Raw genomic sequence first — 24,932 nt, 5'->3', positions numbered from 1 at the left:
AGAAGAAAGTTTATAGCACTATGTAGATTCATAAAGAAATTGAACAGTGCTCATACTAGTAATTTAACAGTACACCTGAAAGCTCTAGAAAAAAAGAAGCAAATACACAGAAAATGAGTAAACGGCAGGAAATAATCAAATTCAAGACTGAAATCAATAAAATGTAAACAAAGAGAACAATTCAAAGAATTAATGAAACCAAGAATTGGTTCTTTGAGAAAGTCAACAAGATAGAGAAACCCTTAGCCAAATGCCAAACTTCAAATTAACAAAATCAGGGGAAATAGACATAACAACAGATACAAACAAAATCCACAGCATCATTGGGTTTTACTTCAAAAACCTGAAATGCACAAAATTGGAAATTTAAATGCAGTGGACAAAGTTCTTATTAGATACTACTTACCTAAATCAAGCTAAATCAAGATTAGGTAAACAATTCAAATAAGCTTATAACCCCTAAGAAAATACAAGCAGTCATTAAAAATCTCACAAAACCAGCAACAATAAAAAGTCCATGCCAGATGATTTTAGTTAAGAATTATACTAGACCTTTAAAGAAGAGCTAATACCAATAGTTCTCAAATTATTCCATGAAACAGGAATTTTCAAATTCATTCTATGAGGCTACAGCCATTCTGATGCCTAAACCACACAAGATTCAACAAAGAAAGAGAATTTCAGACTCATCTCCTTCATGAACATTAATGCACACAAATCATACTCAATAAAATACTTGCCAATTGAATCCCAGAACATATCATAAACATCATCATCCACTATGATCAGGTAGGCTTTTTCCCAGAGATATAGGTATGGCTCAACACACAAAAATCCATCAATGGAATTAACCACATAAAGAAACTGAAAGAAAACACACATACACATACAGACACACACACAGAGAGAGAAATACACAATCATCTCATAAAATGCTGAAAAAGTCTTAATATCTCTTCATGATAAAAAGTCTTGGACAGATTAGGGATACAAGGAAAATACCAAAACACAATAAAGGCAACATACAGCAAGCTGATAGTTAACATCAAATTAAATGGAGAGAAACTTAAAGCAATCCCACAAGACAAAGCTGCCCACTCTCTCCAAATCTATTCCAGATAGTCTTGAAATTCTAACTATAACAATAAGACAAAGGAGGTCAAGGGGATAGAAATTAGAAAGGAAGAAGTCAAAGTATTGCAATTTGTAGATGATATGATAGTAAACATAAGTGACCGAAAAGAATCTACTAGAGAATTCCTACAGCTGATAAACATAATCAGCAAAGTGTCTGGATACAAAATTAACTTTAAAAAATCACTAACCCTACTTCAAAACCTGTACTCCACAAAATTAAAAAAATCTAAATGAAATGGACAATTTTCTTGATAAATACCACTTATCAGAGCTAAATAAAGAGCATGCAAATAATTTAAATAGATCTTTAACTCCTAACAAAATAGAAGTAGTCATTAAATTGGGTATATATAGCTGATATACTTTGTATATATACTATATATTATGTATGTATTCTATATACACATGATAAACAGGCTAAGAATGGAAATATGGAAATACCCTTGACAATAGCCACAATATAAAATATCTTGGTATAACTCTAACCAAGTGAAAGTTCTGTAGGACAAGAACTTCAAGTGCTTGAAAAAAGAAATTGAAGAAGATATCAGAAGATGAAAAGATCTCCCATCTTTTCTCATGGATATACAGGATTAATATAGCAAAAATGGGCACCCTACCATAAGCTACCTCCAGAGTATGAAATTTCCAATGAAATCCTAATACATTTTTACAGACATTGAAATAATAATACTCAACCAAGGATAGCTAAAACAATCTTGTACAAAAACAAAACAAACAAACAAAAAAAAAAAACAAAGCAACAAAAAAACCCGAAAACATTACCATTCCCAATTTCAAGCTGTACTACAGAGCAATAGTAATAAAAACTACATGGCACAGTCATAAAAGAAGATAGGTTAGTCAAAGGAATTGAATCAAAGACACAGAACTAAATCTTCACACCTATGGACACTTGATTTTTGACAAAGAAAATCAAAATTGTACAATGGAAAAGAGAAAGAATCTTCAACAAATGTTGCTGGTCTAACTGGATGTTTGCATGCACAGGAACACATATTTATCATCTTGCACAAAACTCAAGTCCAAATGGATCAAAAACCTCAACATAAAATAGGATACACTAAAGCTGGGTGGTGGTGGTACACGCCTGTAATCCCAGCACTCTGGGAGGCAGAGGCAGGCGGATTTCTGAGTTCGAGGCCAGCCTGGTCTACAGAGTGAGTTCCAGGACAGCCAGGACTATACAGAGAAACCCTGTCTTGAAAAAAACCCAAAACATAATCCACACATCAAATGAGGTACAAGAAGAACGGAGGAGTGGCCCCTTGTTCTGGAAAGACTCAGTGAAGCAGTATAGAACAAAATCAGAACAGGGAAGTGGGAAGGGTTGGGTGGGAAAACAGGGGGAGGGAAGGGGACTGATGGGACTTTCGGGGAGTGGGGGTCCAGAAAAGGGGAAATCATTTGAAATGTAAATAAATATATCAATAAATTAAAAAAAGTAAATTGCACTATGTAAATCTCAAAAAAAAAAAAGAAAAAACCAAATCCATAAAAACCAAAAACCAAAAACCAAAAACCAAAAAAAAAAAAAAAAAAAGGATACACTAAATCTAATAAAAAAGATAGTGGGAATAGCCTTGCATATTGGTACAGAAGACAACTTCCTGAACAGAGCACCAATAACTCATACACTAAGATCAACAATTGACAAACAGGACTTCATGAAACTGAAAAATGTCTGTAAGTCAAAGGACAAAGTGAGAGCCTACAGACTGAAAAAAGATTTTCACCAGCACCACATCTTACAGAAGGCTGGCATCAAAAATATATAAGCAACTCAAGGAACTAGACACCAGCAAACTAAATAACACAATTAAAAAGTGCAATACAGATTTAAAATGAGAATTCTCAACAGAAGAATCTGTGATGGCCATGAAGCACTTAGAGAAATGTTCCATATCCTTAGCTATCAGGGAAATGCAAATCACATTCTCTGAGATTCCATTTTATACTAGTCAATGGCTAAGATAAAAAATTCAAGCAATAGCTCGTTGGGAAGGAGGATGTGGAGTAACAGAATACTTCTCAATTGCTGGTAGGAGTGCAAGCTTGTACAGCCACTTTGGAAATTAATTTGGTTGTTTCTCATAAAATTAAAAATAGATCTACCTCAATACCTAGTATACCACTCCTGGGCATATACTCAAGAGAAATTCCACCATACCACAAGAATTCTTGCTCTACTTTGTTCATAGCAGCTTTATTTATAGTACCCAGAAACTAAAACAACCAAGATTTCCCTTCACTGAAAAAAGGATAAAGAAAATGTGGTACATTTAAACAATGGAGTATTACTCAGCCATTAAAATCAATGATATTGTGAAATTTGCAGGTCAGTGGATGTAACTGGAAAAGATCATTCTGAATGAAGTAACCCAGATTCAGAAAGACAAGCATGGTATGCACTCACTGATAAGTAGACATTAATCATAAAGTAAACGATAAGCATGCTAAAAACACAGACCCAGAGAAGCTAAAGACAGTGAGGGACTAGGGATGGATGCTTGAGTTTCACTGAGAAGGGAGAATAGATTAGACTTCAGGGGTGGATGGAAGGATAGGACTGGGTTGAGGAGGTGTAGGGATGGGAATAAGAGGGATGAGTTGGGGCTTACTAGGGAAGACAACTAGATGTGAGTAGGCATCTCTCAGAAAAGCTAGAAACTTAGGGCAATGGAAACTCCCATGACTCTATGAAGGTGGCCCTAGTTAAGATTCATAGCAATGGTACAGAGCCTGAACCGCCATCTCCTGAAACCAGGCAAGACTTCCAATTGTGGGATTGGGATACCAACCCAGTCTCAAAACATATGACCCACAATTTGTCCTCTTTTAAAGTATGCAGAGGTAAAAGATTGAGTGGAAGTTCAAGGGCCAACCAATGACTTGGAGAACGCTTGAGACCTGTGCTATGAGAGGGAACCCACCCATGTCACTTTTAATGATCTTCTTCACAAGCATAATGATACTTAAGAAGACAGGGGTTTAGCATAGATGTCATCAGGGAGGTTTCACCCAGCAACTGATGGAAACTGACGTAGAAACCCACAACCAAATAGTAAGTGGAGCTGGCAGAATACTGTAGAAAAGGGGGAAGAAGGATTGAAGGAGCCAGAGGGGTCAAGACCACCATAAGAAAAACCTGCAGAATCAATTAACATGGGCCATACGGGCAGGCTCACAGACTGCACTGCTAACCAGAGAACATGCATAGACCTATGCACTCTGCACATATGTAACAGTTGTGCAGCTTGGTCTTCATGTGGGACACCGAAAACAGGAGCAGGGTCCATAACTGACTAGTTTTCATGCTCTTGGAAGACTTGTTAAATATGCTTGAGACACTTCTCCTGAGAAGTAGTACACATTTCTATATGAAAAGTGAAATGTAGAATTGGATGTGATGTCCCAAGACTGTGATGGTATAGCAGGAAGATCTTGAGTTGAGACCCTATTCCCCTACTCCAAACAAACAAACAAACAAACAAACAAACAAACAAAAACAGTGAACTGCCCAAGCACGTGGTCCAGAGACAATCTCAAAATAAACCCCCAAAACAGAAATTACTTTATTTCAGGACCAGTGAATTCTTTTACTCACATAAGTCATTGTGACTGAAAGTCTCAAGCACCCCTTGTGTGTAGCAATATTACCTAGCTTATAGTAGTTTGTGTAGTTTTAAGATCTTTTCTGTTAACACTATTGTTTTATAATTGAATGTAGTAGACTGATAAGTAGTTATTTTCATGATGCTCTGTACTGATATTTGGCCTGAGACAAACACATCTGAAATGAAATGTGGCAGTTTTCCAGGGATTCTGTTGGCAGTGAAATGAGTTGTTTTAAAGGTAGGAAATATTACAGTTTTAGCAGTCAAAATGTCTATACCTTTCAAAATTAGTCACTTACCTATCACTATAGAAAGATGGGAGAACTCCACAATAAATCATAGACAAGACTTCAAGCCCATGAAATATATTTTACAGGTCAGAGTCTGTCACTGAAAGAAGCTGAGTAAAGCAGAGTCCTGAAACAAAAACTGAAACAAAGACCACGGAAGAACCCTGATTACTGGTTCGCTTCCTGTGGAATGTGAGGCTACCTTTCCTTAGGTACAGCCTGAGACCACCTGCTTAGGTGTGCTTCTGCCCACAGTGCGCTGGACCCTTCTACACAGATTAGCAATTAAGGCCGACAGATGAAGTCACAGGACAATCTGATCAGGATGAGTCTTCAGTTGGGTTACCCTCTTTTCAGGTAAGTTTAGGTTGGTTCAAGTGGCCATCAGAAGCTAACCATGACAGTAAATAATATTGAAAATATATCATGTCTTCCTTATCTTCCTTAATATATAAAAATAGAAATTATGCTTTATCAGTAGGAGTTATTTTGTTGTAATGATATTGTAATATATTTTTTATAAAATATGTAAGGTATTTGAATTCTATAACTTTCAAGGCTCAACTTTAAAAAAAAGGAAAAAGGTGATATAATGGTTTGTTATTCACTCATACAAGAACTGCCATCAGAGTCTAAATTTTGTCAACAAAATTCTAAATTTTGTTTTGTTCTTATGTACCTAAAAGGCTCTTTAATAAAGTAGTTGGGCTTTAACCATCTTTTCTCCATAATCGAAACAAATTATTCTGGAATAAGACATTATGTAAATTCTATCAAAAGGTCATATAATTATCATACAAATATTAATTAACAAGTAGATATAAGGCAGCTTTTATAAATTAACATTTATGCAAAAAAGCCCTTTCTCTTTCTAAGTTGTTTTAGAGACAGCATTTATTACAGTAACAGAAAATAAACCAGGATAAATCTCATTCTCAAAGAAAACAGAACAGAACAAAACAAAACCCAGTTTTTAAGGAACAAAAATAATCAGAAAGAATAACAATGTGGCTGATCACACATTAGAATTATTCTATTATTTATGTCCACATCCAGTTTGCATAATTGATACAATTGTTAACTAGAACTAATGTGCTCCTGTTAACTAGGGTTTACACATCACTACAATTTTCTTAGCCTTGCTGTCTGTTTCTCTTCACAGCACTGCAGTACATTCAGTGATGATGTTCCTTTTGATTGTGGTGATTCCTCAAGTTTTCATTTTGTAGAATTGTAAGGTACGTTATGTTAGTAAATTCTCATGTGGCCTTAAAGCTTGTTAAAAGCAGAGTTTAGGAGTGAGGAGGGCTCTCCTGTCTTAGACTTCAATTGTTTATTTCTAGTATTCTCAAGAATGTTTTTTGAAACATCTTTTCCTGGGACAGGATGGCTCCCTAACTTTAATGTTGGGCAAAGTAAATAACAAAAGCAGGACAAGAATAAAAATATTGCATTTCTTTTTTAAAAAAATATTGCATTTCTAAAAACCACGATAAAGGAAAATTTTTATAATGGAAAGATGTTGCTATTGTTTATCACATGACATGGAAATTTTGCTATGAGAATGAGGAACCAGAAGCTGTCCTTGGAGAGAAAGCTTGGTCAGAGACTTGGGCTGACTTCCCCACCTTCTCCAGTCCATTTCGGCCATCTGTTGATAATGCCTGGCTTGCTAATGCTAGCTCTCTGCAGTCAGTCATTCTTTCACTTGGAAACCAGGAGTGCGGAATACTTGGCTCTGCCCAGGACTCTGTCTTAAGCAGGAAATCCAGCTGATTCTGTCAACAGGACTGTTCTGAAGTCCTGGATGTTCAAGCCCTCAGTTTAATGCTAGTTCTCTCTATCTGGGACTCGCTGTTTATTTTTATTTTTGCTTGCCATACATTTAATAAAATCATTTACTCAAATCCAAAAGCTCATATTGAACATAGCCGGTAAAGACAGCAAGAGCCACAAGATGATATTTTTGTTTCTTTATGATACTTTATAGTATTTTGATCATATTCTTCTCTTCTTTCAAGTCCTTCCATATCTTCTCCTGCCCCTCCTTACCCACCCAACTTTCTTTCTCAAGAAGCGCATAAAATCCACCATAAAATCCCTCAAGAAAACAAGAAATCAGGGACACCATATAAAACCACACCCAGGATGAAAAAAATACTGTCAACCTAAACAAATAAAAGAAAATACAAAAACTATGGAGTCCATAATATGTAGGTCAACTATTCCTTAACATGAGGCTTGATAGATTACTTGATATACCCAGGTATATGTGACAATTCAGTTGTTAACTGTTACCCATTCATTCATTTTTGAGTACAACAACATAAAATGTAATCAGGTAATGAGAAAACTACCACTTTAAAGTTGGACAAGAAAAAACACTAAAAGGAAAACAGCCTAAGAGAAAGTACAAGAAAGCAAAGACGCACTCATTTGCACACACAAGAATCCATAGAACAGTAAATTTTAAGCCATAGTGTCTCTGTTTAGAACCATGCAGGCCTGCGCAGACCCTGTGCACGCTGCTTCAGATTCTGGGAGTTCCTAAGAACTTTGCACATGCTGATTAGAGAGCCTTGTTTTCTTGGTGCCCTCCACCCCTCTGGCTCTTAACATCTTTCATCCTCCTCTTGGGGAATAGACTTGAATTCACAGGAAAAGATTTTTATGAACAGAACACAGCACAGGAACTAAGATCAACAATTAATAAATAGGACCTCATGAAACTGAGACATTTTATGTTTCAGAGGAGTAAATATTCCAAGGTTGCTGAGGAAATCGCTGGCTGAGGACACTTCCCCTTTTGCAAGTTGGCTCAGGAATAAATAAAGCGGGCTGGACTTTGTGAACAGTGGTCTAGGAAGCCGAAAGCTTTTGAGCCATACGGTGTCTCAGGCTTTGCAAATGGCTACTTGGAGAAATTATCTGATGCTTTTAACCTGGTAAGACTGGAGATACCAACTGCTTATCAAAGGCTATGAAGAACTGAGATTAGGAAAGGTATGGCAAAAATCATTTTATAGAGGATGCAGCATATTTACAGAGCCTCTAGCAATGTTTGTGTGACAGACATCTATCCTTGGGGATCAAGTGCACAGTTGCCAAAATGTGGTCAAGAAAGCCACACATAAAGAAGAGGCTTCACAGACAGGAAAGTTTTGCTGTAACAGGGCCAAATTGGGACCCCAACACCTGGGACGGTGATGTTTGGAATGATTATAAAGAGAGTGAGAATACACACTGTACAAATCTGGCCTTTTGTGTGCCTCCTGATGAGAGCATGAGAAGAATAAATCTTGTCTGCATCTGAAACTGCAAATGCAGGGCTAACAAGCTAAGTTCCTGCTTTTTCTGTGTGTTTTTCTGTCTGCCTTTACTATTTTATGAAGTGCTTACTGCTCAAGGTCACTAGTATCGTGCATGTGCATACACACACACACACACACACACACATACACACACACACACACACACACACACACACACATACACTATAATATCTAATCAGTGAGGAAGTTTGCAGTTTGCCTTGGACAGAAAAACAAATTATGTTGATAGTTCTTAACTTGTTACACTCATCAATAAAGATAATTTATGTAAAAAGGACAGTAAATAGTTAAGAGAAAGATGTTTAAAAGATAAAAGGTTAACCATATTTTAATGAAAAAGAATTCATATGATAAAAGATAAAGTAACTATGCTTTTCCAAAATAAACAAAAGATAAGAACAATATTAACAAAGCTTGAATCCAAGTCACACGGAGTCTGGAAAGTCACCTGAGACTTGTAAAGAATAAAATGTATTAATGATATGTTTAATAATTAAAGTTTATTAAAATTCATGAGCTGCTATCAGTCTGCTTATGGAAACATTCATGAACACTAAACTCCCCCTCCAATGTAATAGAAAAAGGTTAAAAAAAAAAAGGATCTCTTATCAAGAAAATTACTTGTATTTTCCTAACTTTATTAGGCTTTAACCACTTAGGAAAACTAACTTTTTTTTTTTTTTTTTTTTTTTGAGAAAGGGTTTCTCTGTGTAGCCCTGGCTGTCCTGAAACTCACTCTGTAGACCAGGCTGGCCTCAAACTCAGAGATCCACCTACCTCTGCCTCCCAGTGTACTGCGATTACAGGCGTGCGCCACCACCACCCGACTAGTCTCCGCCCCCCCCCCCCGATATATTTTTATTTACATTTCAAATGATTTCCCCTTTTCTAGACCCCCACTCCCCAAAAGTCCCATCAGCCCCCTTCCCTCCCCCTGTTTTCCCACCCACCCCTTCCCACTTCCCTGTTCTGGTTTTGCCCTATACTGCTTCACTGAGTCTTTCCAGAACAAGGGGCCACTCCTCCGTTCTTCTTGTACCTCATTTGATGTGTGAATTATGTTTTGGGTATTCCAGTTTTCCAGGCTAATATCCACTTATTAGTGAGTGCATACCATGATTCATCTTTTGAGACTGGGTTATCTCACTTAGTATAATGTTCTCCAGGTCCAACCATTTGCCTAAGAATTTCATGAATTCATTGTTTCTAATGGCTGAATGGTACTCCATTGTGTATATATACCACATTTTTTGCATCCACTCTTCTGTTCAGGGATACCTGGGTTCTTTCCAGCTTCTGGCAATTATAAATAGGGCTGCTATGAACATAATGGAGCATGTATCCTTATTACATGCTGGGCAATCCTCTGGGTATATGCCCAAGAGTGGTATAGCAGGATCTTCTGGAAGTGAGGTGCCCAGGTTTCCTGAGGAACCGCCAGACTGATTTCCAGAGTGGTTGTACCAATTTGCAACCCCACCAGCAGTAGAGGAGTGTTCCTCTTTCTCCACATCCTCGCCAACACCTGCTGTCTCCTGAATTTTTAATCTTAGCCATTCTGACTGGTGTAAGGTGAAATCTCAGGTTTGTTTTGATTTGCATTTCCCTAATGTCTAATAAAGTTGAGCATTTTTAAAGATGTTTCTCCGCCATCTGAAGTTCTTCAGGTGAAAGTTCTTTGTTTAACTCTGTACCCCATTTTTAATAGGGTTATTTGGTTTTCTGGGGTCTAACTTCTTGAGTTCTTTATATATATTGAATATTAGCCCTCTATCTGATGTAGGGTTGGTGAAGATCTTTTCCCAATTTGTTGGTTGCCGATTTGTCCTTTTGATGGTGTCCTTTGCCTTACAGAAAACTTTGTAATTTTATGAGGTCCCATTTGTCAATTCTTGATCTTAGAGCATACACTATTGGTGATCTGTTTAGAAACTTCCCCCCTGTACTGATTTCCTCAAGGGTCTTCCCCAGTTTCTTTTCTATTAGCTTCAGAGTGTCTGGCTTTATGTGGAGGTCCTTGATCCATTTGGGGTTGAACTTAGTACAAGGAGACAAGGATGGATCAATTTGCATTTTTCTGCATGCTGACCTCCAGTTGAACTAGCACCATTTGTTGAAAAGGCTATCTTTTTTCGACTGGCTGTTTTCAGCCCTTTTGTTGAGGATCAAGTGGCCATAGGTGTGTGGGTTCATTTCTGGATCTTCAATCCTGTTCCATTGATCTGCCTGCCTGTCACTGTACCACTATCATGCAGGAAAACTAACTGTTAATCAAATTGAGATTTATGTAAAGCTGTTTTTTTCCCTGAGCTTTACCTGAATGTTGCACAAAAGTTACACTTACAAGGCTGATAAAGCTGTTCCTCTGATCTTCTCCCTCTAAAGGGAGCTAAAACCCATTTGGACCTCTCTGGTAAGTTACCTGTTGTCAATCAGAGGTGCCATGAAGTTTTCAGGCATTAAACTCTAACCAGTAGACACCCTTCAAGATGGAAGTCAGTAGATATGGATATACTTCCTGTTCTTCCTAAGGGAGCTGGGTGGGTAGTACTAAGTCCAACCCATCCCCTCAAGGCTCCCCTCCTAAGCCACTAAGAATAACCCCTGAAGAGTTTCAACTAACTCTAAACATTATAAAGTCTAGGCTGTGGCCATCCACAAGACCTTAAATTTCCAACAAAAAGTACAGCCCCACATTGTAAAAAAATGCTGCCAGCTTTCATCAATTTAAAAGGAACAATTTATCAGCTTCTAATAAATGACTGATTAAGCTCATCTGTCTAGGATTAAGTGCTATTTAGAAAACAAACAATGACATCCAAAATGAATAAAAGGAGGGAACTACAGACTAATTAGAAGCACATGCCTTTTCTTTAGAAGGGGATTCCAAACAAAAGTAAACCTATGGACCCATGATCTGTAGCTCCCAGTAGTGAAACCATCCTCATGAGAAATGTCTTTATAATATAATAGCCTGTTCCCACCATGCACATCATTTCTTGTACAGTCCATGTCTCTTTAAATGGCTAAACAGATTTATCTCTTTCAAAATGCAACAAATTGCTCCTGAGGTATCATAGACAACATAGAATAGAGAGATACTGGTTTCAGTGACTGTCCCTCTACTTTGATTAGTCTGATATCTTTGTCTGGTTTATACTGCATTGAAATGAAGACCACAGATGTGCCAGTTTCATGACATAATATTTAGTGTGTATATTATCAACATCTTAACAAATCTTGAACTTTATTTTTAAAATGGTTTTACATTTATAGAAACATTCAGAAGGTCACTGAGTTCTCACGTATCCCATGTCAGCTGTTCCTATTTTAAAATGTTTATGCACTATACCATGAACTATGAACTAGTTCATATGGTTCATATAAACTATGAACTGAATTCTATGTTTTATTCATATTATTGTTTTATTTTTCATTGAAATTTCTATAAAGTATTTTGAGCATATTTACTCTTAACTTCTCTATTACTTTTTCTATCCCACCTAATTACCCCAGGAAGCCTTCTGCTTCCTAGCACAGATCCCTCTTATTTCTAATCTATTTTTAAAATATTTTTTTATTTGATATAATTTTTATTTACATTTCAAATGATTTCCCCTTTTCTGGCCCCCGAATTCCTGAAAGTCCCATAAGCCCTCTTCCTTCCTCCTATTCTCCCATCCACCCCTTCCCACTTCCCTGTTCTGGTTTTGCCCTATACTGCTACACTGAGTCTTTCCAGAACCAGGCCACTCTATTTTTCTTGTACATCGTTTGATGTGTGGATTATGTTTTGGGTATTCCAATTTTCTAAGCTAATATCCACTTATTAGTGAATGCATACCATGATTGATCTTTTGAGAGTGGGTTACCTCACTTAATCTAGTAAGTTTAAATAGTGTTGAGTTCGTGCTCATTGGTCCATTGGTATATGGTTATTTACTGGGTAATGGGCATTTTGCCAATGGCTACAAACTTGACTAAAATTGACCCCCAGCATCTAGGAACTACCAATAATTCCTCACCCAAAGGTGTTATTTAGAATGCACCTCCCTCATCCACACTGCAATGTTAAAGAGCCTGATCGTCTGCAAGTAAGTTCAGCTGCTGTGAGCTCAGGAGTGCAATAGTAATGTCACATCCAGAGGACAGCATCTCACTGAGCTCTTCCTCATTGTCTAGTACTGGCACTCTCTCTAACTGTTCTGTGATGTTCCCAGAGTTTTAAATGGCAAAGTAGGAGAGACAAAAGTCCCATTTAGAGCAGACTCATCAACAGTTGCTTATCTTCAGTACTCTGACAAGTTATAATTTTCTGCATTAACTGCTGTTCATTGAGTAAATAAAATAGCTTCTGTCACTAAGGTCTAGAGTCCTCATAATCTTTGGGTAAAATCACAAATATTCAGAAGGCAGTTTGACAATATATTAATTTATGAAAACAACAGTGGAAAGTGATCTTCAGAGCCTATGACATCCTTAACCACGGAATTTTGGTTAAGTTTACAACAGCAAGCATGAAGGCCTCCATGCTTCAGGACTCAAGTTCAAGCAGAAAGCGATTGGTTGCACCCATAACATTCATGCCACTGTTTCGATAGTGCAGTGGTTCTCAAGCTGTGGGCTGTATCCCCTTTTACGGTCAAATCACCCTTTCATGGGGGCCATCGAAGACCACCAGGAAACACAGACACTTATATTATGATTCATAACAAAATCACAGTTATGAGTAGCAATAAAAATGATTTTATGGTTGTGGATATTCACAACACTATCTTTACTAGTGGATATGTCTTTCTGAGCATTTCAGTATTGTAGCAAGGTCCAGGACTGGGTTTGAGTATTAATCATTTCTCTCTCTCAGCAGCCTACATCGACCTTTGGACACTATGGAAACTAGCCAGGAGAATGGAGATTTCTAGATAAATTTAAAGCTGATTTTGTTTCTTTTTTTCTTAAATATATTCTTCATTTACATTTCAAATGTTATACCCTTTGTTTCCCCCCTCCCAGAAAACCCCTAACCCATCCTCCCATCCCCCCGCCTCCAAGAATATACCTCTCCACCAACCACTCTCACCTACGCTACCCCCCTTTGATTTCCCCACACTGGGGCATCTATTGAGCCTTCATAGGACTAACGACCTCTCCTCCCACTGATGCCCGACAAGGCATTCCTCTGCCACACTTTTGGCTGGAACCATGTGTACCCCTTGGTTGATGCTTTAGTCCCCGGAAGCCCTAGGGCGTCTGGTTGGCTGATATCATCATTCTTCCCATAGGGCTACAAACCCCTCCAGCTCCTCCAGTCCTCCTTCCCACTCCTCCATTGGGAACCCTGCACTCAGTCCAATGGTTGACTGTAAAGCTGATTTCTTTAAGTCTTGCAACCAAAGTTTGTGGTGTCTTCAACATCTAATTACAAGGGCAACTAAGATCAAAGGCAAAAGCCTGCTGTTTTGTATGATTCAAAGGCAGCCCTTATCAACAACTCAAAGGGTGCTATCCCATGTCTGGCAACAGATCTTGCTTTAATAACCCAAGATTTCTGGGAGTATCAAAATCTAGCCATGTCAGGCACCTCCATTCAAACTCACTTTCAATTATGTTCTTATAAAGTAGCAGATTTCCATAAATCTTTTCACACAACCTTAGTGTTAGTGAACTCTTTTTCCCTCATCAAACCTTTCATTTCTAAAATTAATAATTTGTGGCATGCCTATTTTCATCTTCATTAGTTTGGTTAATGTTTATCAACTTTGTTTATCTACTCAACTTAGACCTCTCTTACTGATTTTCTGTCTATATGATATATTAATGGCTGTTATTTTCTGCTGCAATCATAGATAATCTTAAGAGTTGATAGTTTATAAAGAAGAGAGGTTTATTTCTCCCAGCATGGGAAGCTGAGCAATTCAAAATGAAAGGGTCACATCCTCTTCAATCTTCTCATGGTATCCTAAAGTGATAGAGACCATCTCACAGTGAAGAGCATGAACAGAGAATAAAGAATGATGATGTAACTATCATATTCTCTTTTGGCCCACTTCTTGGGCAGTTGCATGAATTCATTCACAGGGGCAGAGCTTTGGTCCTCATCAACTCTCAAAGGTCTCACTTAATATTGTTAAATTGATAGTTGAACAGTGCCTTGTGTTTTAGAACCCTCGGCAAAATCTGAAATGATAATACTGAAGCTCTCTGCAACCTCAACTAAGTTGCCTTTAGGTTCTACTTTTGTCTTGCAAATTGTGCCCTCTTTTCAAACATTCACCATTAATACTGATTAATATTTTTGGAGAACATTTTTTGGGAGGGTTACTATGTAATCCTGGATGACCTGGAACACCATATATAAATCAGACTAGCTTGGAATTCACAGGGGACTATTAGCCTCTGTCTCACCAGTGCCAGTGTCCTGGTACTATCATCCTGAGAATTGACCTCCTTATCACTAGATAAAACCACTCTATATTCCTGGTCATGTTCTTAGTGAAGAAGTCTGCTTTGTAATAACTTCACTATTATAGTTCTCTGTTGGTTTGTGTTAACTTGGGATATCTTAATCTATCATTAATAGCTTTACCATTTTTGTTTTTATTATGCTGGCACTTCAGAGTTGAACCCAGGACTTTATATATGGAAAGTAGACTCCCAAACCTGGGGTACATTCCTAATTCAAGAGTCATTTTCCACTCATTTCCTGTTTAATAGTTGAATAAGTTCTGTATGGATGACAGTGGGGTCAATTTTTGCAATATTTAAAACAGCCCTCTATTCTTCACTGTTTATTCTTCTGTTTCCTTACTTCTCTTGTTTAGAGAACTTCATGTAAGGACAGCATTTTATAGCTTCTTTGTGCATTCAATAATTTTTTCTACTTTTCAGTACTCTATATTCTGAAATGTAATCTGAAACTGATTGAAAAAATCTCATCACCTAACACCACACCACATTGTGTCTTCTTGGGAATTGGTTCTATTGCTTTGTCTTAATTCAGCTCCCAAAATCCATGCTTCCAAACCTGAGGGTCTCTGCCCACAGTTGACCTCTATTGGTAATAAAGAATTGCCGTATAGCCAGTGGCTGGACAGGGAGACAGAAGAGGGACTATTAGATTTTGAGAGCAAAGGAAGAGAGGAGAGAGAGAGAGAGAGAGAGAGAGAGAGAGAGAGAGAGAGAGAGAGAGAGAGAGAGAGAGAGAGAGAGAGAGAACTGGCTTGACTGGGAGGGAAATGGAACAGATTTAAGAGCTGCAGGAGAAAAATCATCCAACAATGTAGGTACAAAGGGAAAGTGGTCCTATGGGGGCAAGCTGCCTAGAAGGTAACAAGGTAGCAAAGATAAAAACACACATTTAGAAGGTGTTAAGCCAGGAATACTAGAGGAGAATGTGTGCTGTGGGAAGGTTTAGAAGTACCCAGCTATTGAGCTAGTCAAGGCATATTAAAATGAGCTGGTTTACATGTGTCTTTCATTCGTGAATCCAGAGCTCTTGGGCAGGTTCAGCATTCACCACCTGCCAGATGCTAGAGCAGTTAACTGATTCACCATTACAATGTCTAGCAGGGGACGCTTTCAATAGGATATTGTCAATTCCTGGGACCCATCGCAGTGCCTTGGATGTCATTCTTCCCACGTTTCCATATGCTATTCATCTTATTGTTATCACTGTTCCATAAACAAAGAGTTTTATATTATTATGTATTTTTTTAGGTAGACCTTTCCTATATTGTCCTACCTGATCTAGAAATTGATATATAGACCAGCTGGCCTTATATCCACAGAGATTTTTTTTTGTCTCCTAAGTGCTGAGATTAAAGGCATTTTAATGCACCAATTTATCTGCACTTTGCAATTCTTTGAGAGCAACTAAACAAGAAAAGAATTTTTCTGGGCCTATTAATTTGTTTCCTTTTAATTTTTGTTTGTTTTCATTTTTAAATTAGCGGTATGAGATAACACTGATATTTATGAACAAAGCATGCTCTGGTGACTCTCCATCCCCATCTCTCGAAGCCCTGCCATCCTTTATCTTCCTTTGCAGACCCTCAGCAAATCTCTTTGCCTCTTTCATGCTCTATATACCCTCTGCCCACTCTTCCATCTTATTACTCTCCCTTGGTCTCTGTGCTTCTTTTCTTTCAGGTTGCAAGGATGCATTGCTGTATTCCACTCTGCTCGGTTCTTTCCTTCTTCACACGATATTCTTATGAATCCGTCAAAAGCATTCTTTCTTTCTATTATAGACATTTTTGTTTCTAAGATTTTCTTTTTCTTTGTTTTTAGTTTCCTTTTCTCTGAGTATGTTTTCCTTCTGTTCTCACGAGTTATCTATGCTTCTCATGATCCCTGATCATATTTATCTTATTGAAATTCCTGCTCTAATGAATCCAACATCTGTGTCACATCTGAATCTGAGTCCAATAAATTCTCCATTGCTTTTTTTTTCTGCTCTTTGAAAGCTTTCATGATGCAAGCCACTTTGTATTAGATAATGGAAATGGAGGAAGTATTGTCTTGTATAAAGACTTAACATTAGGATAGGCATAGTGACTTGCTAGATGTTTGCTTTAGACCTTTCTAAATCCCATTCTTGGTCTTTCATTTACTTTGCCTGTTGGCTCTAGGCATTCCTAAATATTACTTTCATTAAAGAGTCTGAGTTTTACAATAATTACAATCCCAGTCCACTTTTGTTCTTCAGGAGCTCTATGGTACAGTGTTCACTTGTGAGTAGTGGGGAGAGTTCCATCAGCTTATGACCAAATCTCCATCCTTGGGCAACCTGGTTATGATGGGTAGAGCTGGTCACATGTGTACTCACTGTCACACTTTCTGATTGCCCTCTTAGGTTAAGCAATAAGTTTGGGTGGAAAGGGCCCTTCTTCCAAATAGGATACTGGTTCTCACGAGCACGTTTCCCTAAGAGATCAGGGAGCTTGTCATGGAGATGGCCCGGAAGTGCCATCAGTTCTCCTTTCTTTCTCTATTCTACAAAAGCCAAGAGGAAATTTTCCATGGATATTTTTTTTTTACCTTACTGTGAATATCTAGTAACCCTCCAGGATCACTAAAGTTTAGATGTTCTTCTAAGGCTGTGACACCTAGAGACTTTTAGAGTCCCTGAGACCCAGTTCAAACTGGGCACCCCGAATGTCACCAGAATGTTCTCTGAAGTGTTCACACTAACTCCTGTGCTCTATGAATTCTGTGACTACTGAGCAGACCCTGGCTGCATTGTCAAATCCTCAACTCCCTCACATTTTAGGGTTGTTGCTTTTGCAGCTTCAGCTCTGGCTGGTCAAAAATATGGTAATTTGTATTCTTTTTGGAGTTTTCTTCTTATGAAGTTGGGGAAATAATCTTCAAGCCCTCTTAATACAGCAAAGCTGTAAATAGGAGTTCTGATTATGTTATATCCCAGATAATAGAGAGGACGAAATGCTTTGCTCTGATTTATGTTACAGTTTTTAAGAAGAAAACGAAAGACAGACACATTTTGAAAAAAAAATGTAATGCAATAAAATCATCATAATAGCCAAAAGTAAACACTTCAGCATTTATAAAATATTCTAGTTACTTTTATTAGCTCCTTCTTGCTGTTAAAAGTGTTTAATTTGGAGCATTAGTGCTATGGGAGGCCTTCATCACATATAGCTGTAAATCTCTGTGAAAGTGCTTGTCTCTAATGATGTCAGTACATTTTAACTCACTGTCCAGTGTCACTGCAAAACTATGTTCTCCTCAAACTACAACTTCCCTTTAGAAATAAATAACATGGACTCTGTAATGAAGTCCACTTATCTATATTGTATTATATCAAATAGCCATATCAAATTGAGAAAGAATTTTGCTTAACATCTGTTTCTTTAGATATAGTAAGTTCCTGTGATGAGGAATTTTCTTTGATTTGTGTTAAAATTTTTATTGCTAGGTGGTAGTAGATGTTAGCAATAATAATTTTCTTAGAAGTTATGGAGGAGGAAACATCTGACTTCCTCTGTTTATAGCAGAGTTTCCTATGCCCTACATTAGAAGGCCTCCGGGTTCAGAGGTCTTTTCTTTCTCAGAAGAAAATTTTTATATCTGCCAAGTTAGATAAATCAAAAGAACAGCAAAGATGCAGAAGTGAATGGAAAAGACATTTTCTCCCTTAAATCTTCTGCTCAAAAAGCGGAGATCATTCGCCTCAGGGCACCTGAGATTCCAGCATTGAAGGGCAATGGCCCAGATCTAACACGTTTGCTGTGAGTGTTCCATGTGAGATTCAGAAGTGGATGATATTACTGAAATAGGACACTAATGGAGAATGTTGAGTGAACTTCACAAATAAAGTCACCATAAAATTTGTAATAAATGCATATTTACAAACCTAGAGTACCTGTGTCATCTCCACACTAGGGAAACAGGGCTATGTTGACTTCCATAATAAAAATAAGTTTTGTTACATCCAAGATTCAAACTGACTGTTTTTACAAATAGGAATTACCTTGTTTTCCAAGTGTAAGTTTTACTTCCACTATCATAAAAGGAATATGAGGTTCATGTATAAATGGCTGATTATTTGTCTGGAGCAGAGAACAAAGACAACCACAAAGAACCAGACTTGGGGAGTCACAGCTAAGGAAAATATCACAAGCTCCACGTGTGTTCTTTTGTGAATGAGTTACCTCACTTAGGATGATGTTTTCCAGTTCCAACCATTTGCCTAAGAACTTCATGAATTCATTGTTTTTAATTGCTGAGTAGTATTCCATTGTGCAAATTTACCACATTCTCTGTATCCATTCTTCCATTGAGGGACATCTGGGTTCTTTCCAGCTTCTGGCTATTATAAATAGGGCTTCTATGAACATAGTGGAGCATGTGTTCTTATTACATGCCAAGGAATCCTCTGGGTATATGCCCAGGAGTGGTATAACAGGGTCTTCCGGAAGTGTCATGCCCAGTTTTCTGAGGAACCACCTGACTGATTTCCAGAGTAGTTGTACCAACTTGCATTCTCACTAGCAGTGGAGGAGTGTTCCTTTCTCCACATCCTTGCCAACACCTGCTGTCTCCTGAGTTTTTAATCTTAGCCATTCTGACTGGTGTGAGGTGAAATCTCAGGTTTTTTCAATTTGCATTTCACTAATGACTAATGATGTTGAACATTTCTTAAGGTGCTTCTAAACCATTCAAAATTCTTAGGCAAATGGTTGGAACTTGGAAATGTCATCCTAAGTGAGGTAACTCATTCACAAAAACTCAGACCCAGAAGCTCTGAATACCCAAGACACAACTCACATATCAAATCATTCACAAGAAGGAAGTAGAGGGCCCTGGTCCTGGAAAGGCTTGATGCAGGATTGTAGGGGATTACCAGGAGAGGGAAGTGGGAGGTGGTTGATTGGGGAATTGGCAGAGGAAAGAGGGATTTTCGGACTTATGGAGAGGGAGGAACTAGGAAAGGGAAAATCATTTGGAATGTAAACAAAGAATATAAAAATTTAAAAAATGTGGAGATGGAAAAAAATATCATAAGCTCAAAGCTTCCATGAGTTGCAGTGAGTTCAAGCTCACTCTAGGTAATTTAATGTCTCAAAATTAAAACAAAATAAAACAAAATGAAAACAAAAACACATGAAAAGGACTGATTATATAAATTTCCTAATATGAATAAGACTTTGGTTAAATCCCCAGCACTGCTGATAAACAGACAATGACCACAATAAATACATAAAACCAACACTGGGCCATGTCAATATGTTCAGCTATAAAAAACAATACAGAAATCATGTATAGAAATGTCAAAAGAATCATTTTTTTGAACTTTCAGGAGGCTAGAGATATGGCTCAGCAGTTAAGAGCATTGGCTGCTCTTCTGGAAGACATGAGTTGGTTTCCAGAGCCCATGGAAGGATACTCGTAACCTCCTGAAAGTCCAGCCCAGGGGATTGATATTTCCTTTCAGCCTCCTCAAGTACCTGCACAAATTGTGAGATGTACAAAGACACATGCATGCATGAGCATGTGCACTCATGCACGCACACACACATACACACACATACACACACACACACACACACATACAGAGAGAGAGAGAACATATGTTTTGTTTAAGAAACAAAACAAAATTGAAAACTTTAAGTAAGAAGTGGCAAAAAATAATATTGGATTATAATCTAAACTTGAAGATAAATATCCATGAGTTCATATTGACCAAACTAATTAGGTAAACAAGAAAGTGGTTAAGTAGGTAAATATTCATACAGAAGAATCTTAAATAATCAGTGCAGATGATTCACATCCAGAGGTACAGGGTCTCCCCACTCCTAATCTGGGAGCTCAGAGTCTTCCTCACCGAGAGTGAGCTCTGCAAGGCAAGATGGGTGTCTTTACCAGAAGCCTGGAAATTAGTTCTTAGCCAAGAATAAGCAAAGGATGTCACTAGCAGTCCTCATTCTGAGGGGGCACCTGTGGTCTGATGGGAAAGACATTATCCCTGTGTGGCCTTCATCCAACACTGCTAATTTTTTTTTGAACTTTCTCGAAACTTTCAGAAGAACATATTGTGGAGCAGTGAATCATGAACTAATATCTTCTCACGACTGAGAAGGTGAACAGGTTTGGAGGAAACCACTTACAGGCAAGATGACCCAGGAGAAGTATGAAAGGAAATGGAATACGATGTGTGGATGTCATCCTTCAACATTAAAAAGACTTTAGTCAAAGACACTGTAATGAAGTATGTACTATGATTAGTAGGAAAAGAAATTGTTCTTAGCAGTGTCAATGACTTCTCTTCAAATAAGATGTTAAATATGGGCACACAGAAAAGAGAGATAACAACGAAAGCCCGAAAAAAAATCTTCTGTGGATGTATACATAAATTAAGATTACCCTAAAATGCTTATTATGTAATTTATCACATAATAAATTTTCCAATTAAGGTACAGAATCAACTGGATGAGAATCAAGACCATATGTTTATCTTAGTTATTTTTCTGTTGCCATGACAAAAATATTAAGACTAAGGCAACTAATTAAAGAAAGCATTTAATCTGTGGCTCATGCTTCTACAAGTTAGAGATCATCTCCATCATGGAAGATTGCATGGCAGCAGTCAGGCAGGCAGGCAGGCAGGCATTGCATTGCATTGCATTTGTATCTGATGTAAGCTCTCAGGAGCAGTGCCTGAGAACTTACATCAGATACAAAAGTAAAAGGGAGAGAGAGAGAGAGAGAACTAACTGAAGATGCTGAAGATGTTTAGGGCTTTGGGAATTTCAAAGTTCTCTCCCACGATACACATATCCTAATCCTTCCCAAGCAGTTCCACCAACAAGGAACCAAGCATCCAAACATATGGACCTATGGGGCCGTTCTCATTCAAACTACCAGAGTGACAATTAGGCACAGTCCCTCCTATTTTATGTTCCCAACTCAGTGAGAACTGAGCTCATTTACTCATTTACTCATTTGCTTTAAAAGTACAGAAACCCCTGGAGGTCTTGGGAGTCTCTCAGTCCTGATCACAGCCACCAATGTCCAAAGTCTTCTAAGAAGGGACTGTACCCTGAAAGAAGCATAGAAGTGTGGGAGCCCAGGCTCCACCCTTGGCCGATCCTCTGTGGAGATGAAAGCTGTGACTTCTAAACTGTCACTGTACACCCCTAGAACAGAATGTGCCATAGTCCTATTCCCATACAACAAACGCATTTTGAGCACATATTTTGTGTCTTCCCTGCTAAGCAGGTAGAAGAACAGTGCTAGGCAAAATAGTTAACTTTTTCTGTCCCTGATCACAGTGAGAAGGGTAATACTATGATTATACAACTTGACATTGACTGAAGAGCTATAATCAATGAAAAGACAAGCCTCAGCACGTATATGAGAGAGACTGTCTAGATTAGGTTAGTGTGAGAGGACTCATCTTAATGTGGATGATATCATTCTATGCTTGGGGCCCTGGCCTGAAAAAAGAGGTGACAGCAAGAGTTTAGTAGAGCCTGCGCTCCTCTGCTTCTTGATTAGCAAAGTCAGATGTCATTTGATCAGGGAGGCATCTTTTCCTCCCTCTGCAATACCTTCACGCCTATGGTGGAATGTATCCCTCAAACAGCACTCTATAATGAACCCTTCCTCCCTTAAATTGCTTCTTGTCCAGTAGTTTATCACAGGCACATGAATAGTAAATGAAGACAATGATTTTTTTAAAGTCTCAAGTTTGGGGGAAAGAAAATGCAGAAAAGTCTGAGGGTTTTTTCAAGTCAAACTTGGTCTCTGCATGTTGGGAGCAGTTATGACATCAAATGGTGTGCCAACAGCAGTGAGGTTGAAGCTAAGTTAGAGGGTGTGGGTGAGGACAGAGGCTGTGCTGAGGATGAGGGAAGGTTTCTGGAAAAAGGCAGCTATATTTGCCCATCCCTGAGCAGAGAGGACAGAATGTACTTAGGGTCTCACAGTGGATAAACATGGATGAAATGGAGAAGCAAAGGGCTTTGCAAAGGAACTGACCATCCCTGTAAATGTTGTTTTGCTTTAACGATACAGAAATCTCTGGAGGTCTTGGAAGTCCCTCTGTCCTGATCACAGCCACCAACCTCCAAAGTCTTCTAAGAAGGGACTGTACCCTGAAAGAAGCAGAAAAGAAGTGTGGGAGCCCATGTCCATCCTTGGCAGATCTTCTGTGGAGATGAAAGCTGTGAATTCTAATCTGTCTCTGTACAGGCCCAGTACAGAGTGTGCCATAGCCCTATTCCCACCCTGCCTCCTCCCCTAAGGACATATGAGAATATGAAGCAGTGTAGAACTGACAGAGCTCTAGTGACCCTGGCCTGCGTGCCCTTTCTTTCTCAAGTTCAAGAAAACATTTGAAATCTAAACAAGAATGACACTGCTGTGGGGTGACCCATAACCTTGAGTCTATTCTGTTTTCAAGGAAATCTTGCATACACTTCAGTGCTTTCTGAAAATCATGACATTTTGAACACATCTCACAGCTCAATTTCATCAAAATAGAATGGAGAGCTTCCTTCTTATTTGATGCACCTACTTTTAATGAGCGGGATCCACGGCATATTGAATCTACGATGAACAAGTAAAAACAGTTTCCGGAACAGCTGACATCAAAGTGACAAGTTTATCACAATATTATCAATCAAGTAATTAAAATAAGACTTCCCAAACACAGTTATTCATGTTGTATGCAATACCAGCCCAGTAGTATTAGTCACATAGGCTGTTTCCTTGTTGTGCAATTTAATCTTATAATCATTTATATCTCATCAGTTTTATGGTTGCCTGATGACATCTTAATAACATGTTATAGAATACCCTCAGAAGACATAGGTTTCTAGTTCTATGGAAAGAACACACATTTTCCACAACCAAGAAAGATACTTGGGCGATGGGAATTAGATATTAGACACTCTCTGGTACTTGCCAACATGATGCAAGTTTGGCATACATCATTTTAATTATTGTGTGGGAAGTGTGGCTATTCAAAGGGTAAGCCCCAGCGTGCTGAGGCTTCCTTGGGGCAGAATAATTTCTAGAGTAGAATCTCATAAGTTATCCCCCTCAGTTGCTGAAATGTGGCCAATATGCTTTACCCAATTTTTCAACAGAAAAATTAAATAGATGACAAATATTAAAATTATTGTTAATGGTCTATCATTAATGATTATTATGTGTACTGGGAGCCATGGAAAATTTCCACATATGCAGCTGAACTGTCAACTTCCTATGGAAAGTACAATTCAAACTAGTGTTCTCAGATGATTGTTTACAAGAGTTTCGATTTTGAGATTATATATCATAATATCACAAGCCATGAGATATCATCATATTTTCCACTGTACCTAAAAATTATTCTAGCTTAAAATCATGCTGTCTTCTCAGCTCAGTACAATGCCATAAAGTCACTGGGGCCCCAGTCAGCAGTGCTCACTGAACAGTGTCACCAAACAGGTTTGTCTTAAACAACAAGCCTTCACAGTAAGCGAAGATAACTGAAGTGAATCTACCAAAGGCTTCACTTGAAAGGGTACAGTTGTAAACTTTGGCCAAAGAGATGGAATGTGTAAGAGAGGCAGCTGCTTACTGACCTCTAGTTCCCATCACAAATCTTTTCACTCCATTAAGACATATTCTTCAAGACTGGGGATGATACCTCATATAACCTTTCCCTACCCCAGAATCTCTTTCTCTGTGATCTTGTTACTCTACAGTGAAATGAGTGAAGATATATTTCAAAGAGTCTAAAAGGATATAAAAAAGAAGAACATGCCTTTCGCTCAGAGCCAAAGGATGTGTTCTAGAAGAGTAATGATTGCTTTTAAAGTTAGGATATTATAAATGTCCAATTTGTTATGGAATCACAAGCTACAGTGAAGATAGTAGCAGAATTATTAAATAAACAGGTTTTTGTCAGTAAGTGATGAAGCAATTTAAACCAACCCACTCTCACTTCTCCACATTAATGATGGATTAAAAAGTAGCCTCCATGTTATTGAACAAGGAAGACTTGCCATTTAAGAGTTGGCAAG

This window comes from Apodemus sylvaticus, chromosome 4 (assembly GCF_947179515.1).
Source record: "Apodemus sylvaticus chromosome 4, mApoSyl1.1, whole genome shotgun sequence".
Taxonomy (NCBI): Eukaryota; Metazoa; Chordata; class Mammalia; order Rodentia; family Muridae; genus Apodemus; species Apodemus sylvaticus.
The sequence above is the reverse complement of the archived record's forward strand: the minus strand, read 5'-3'. Positions refer to the sequence as shown.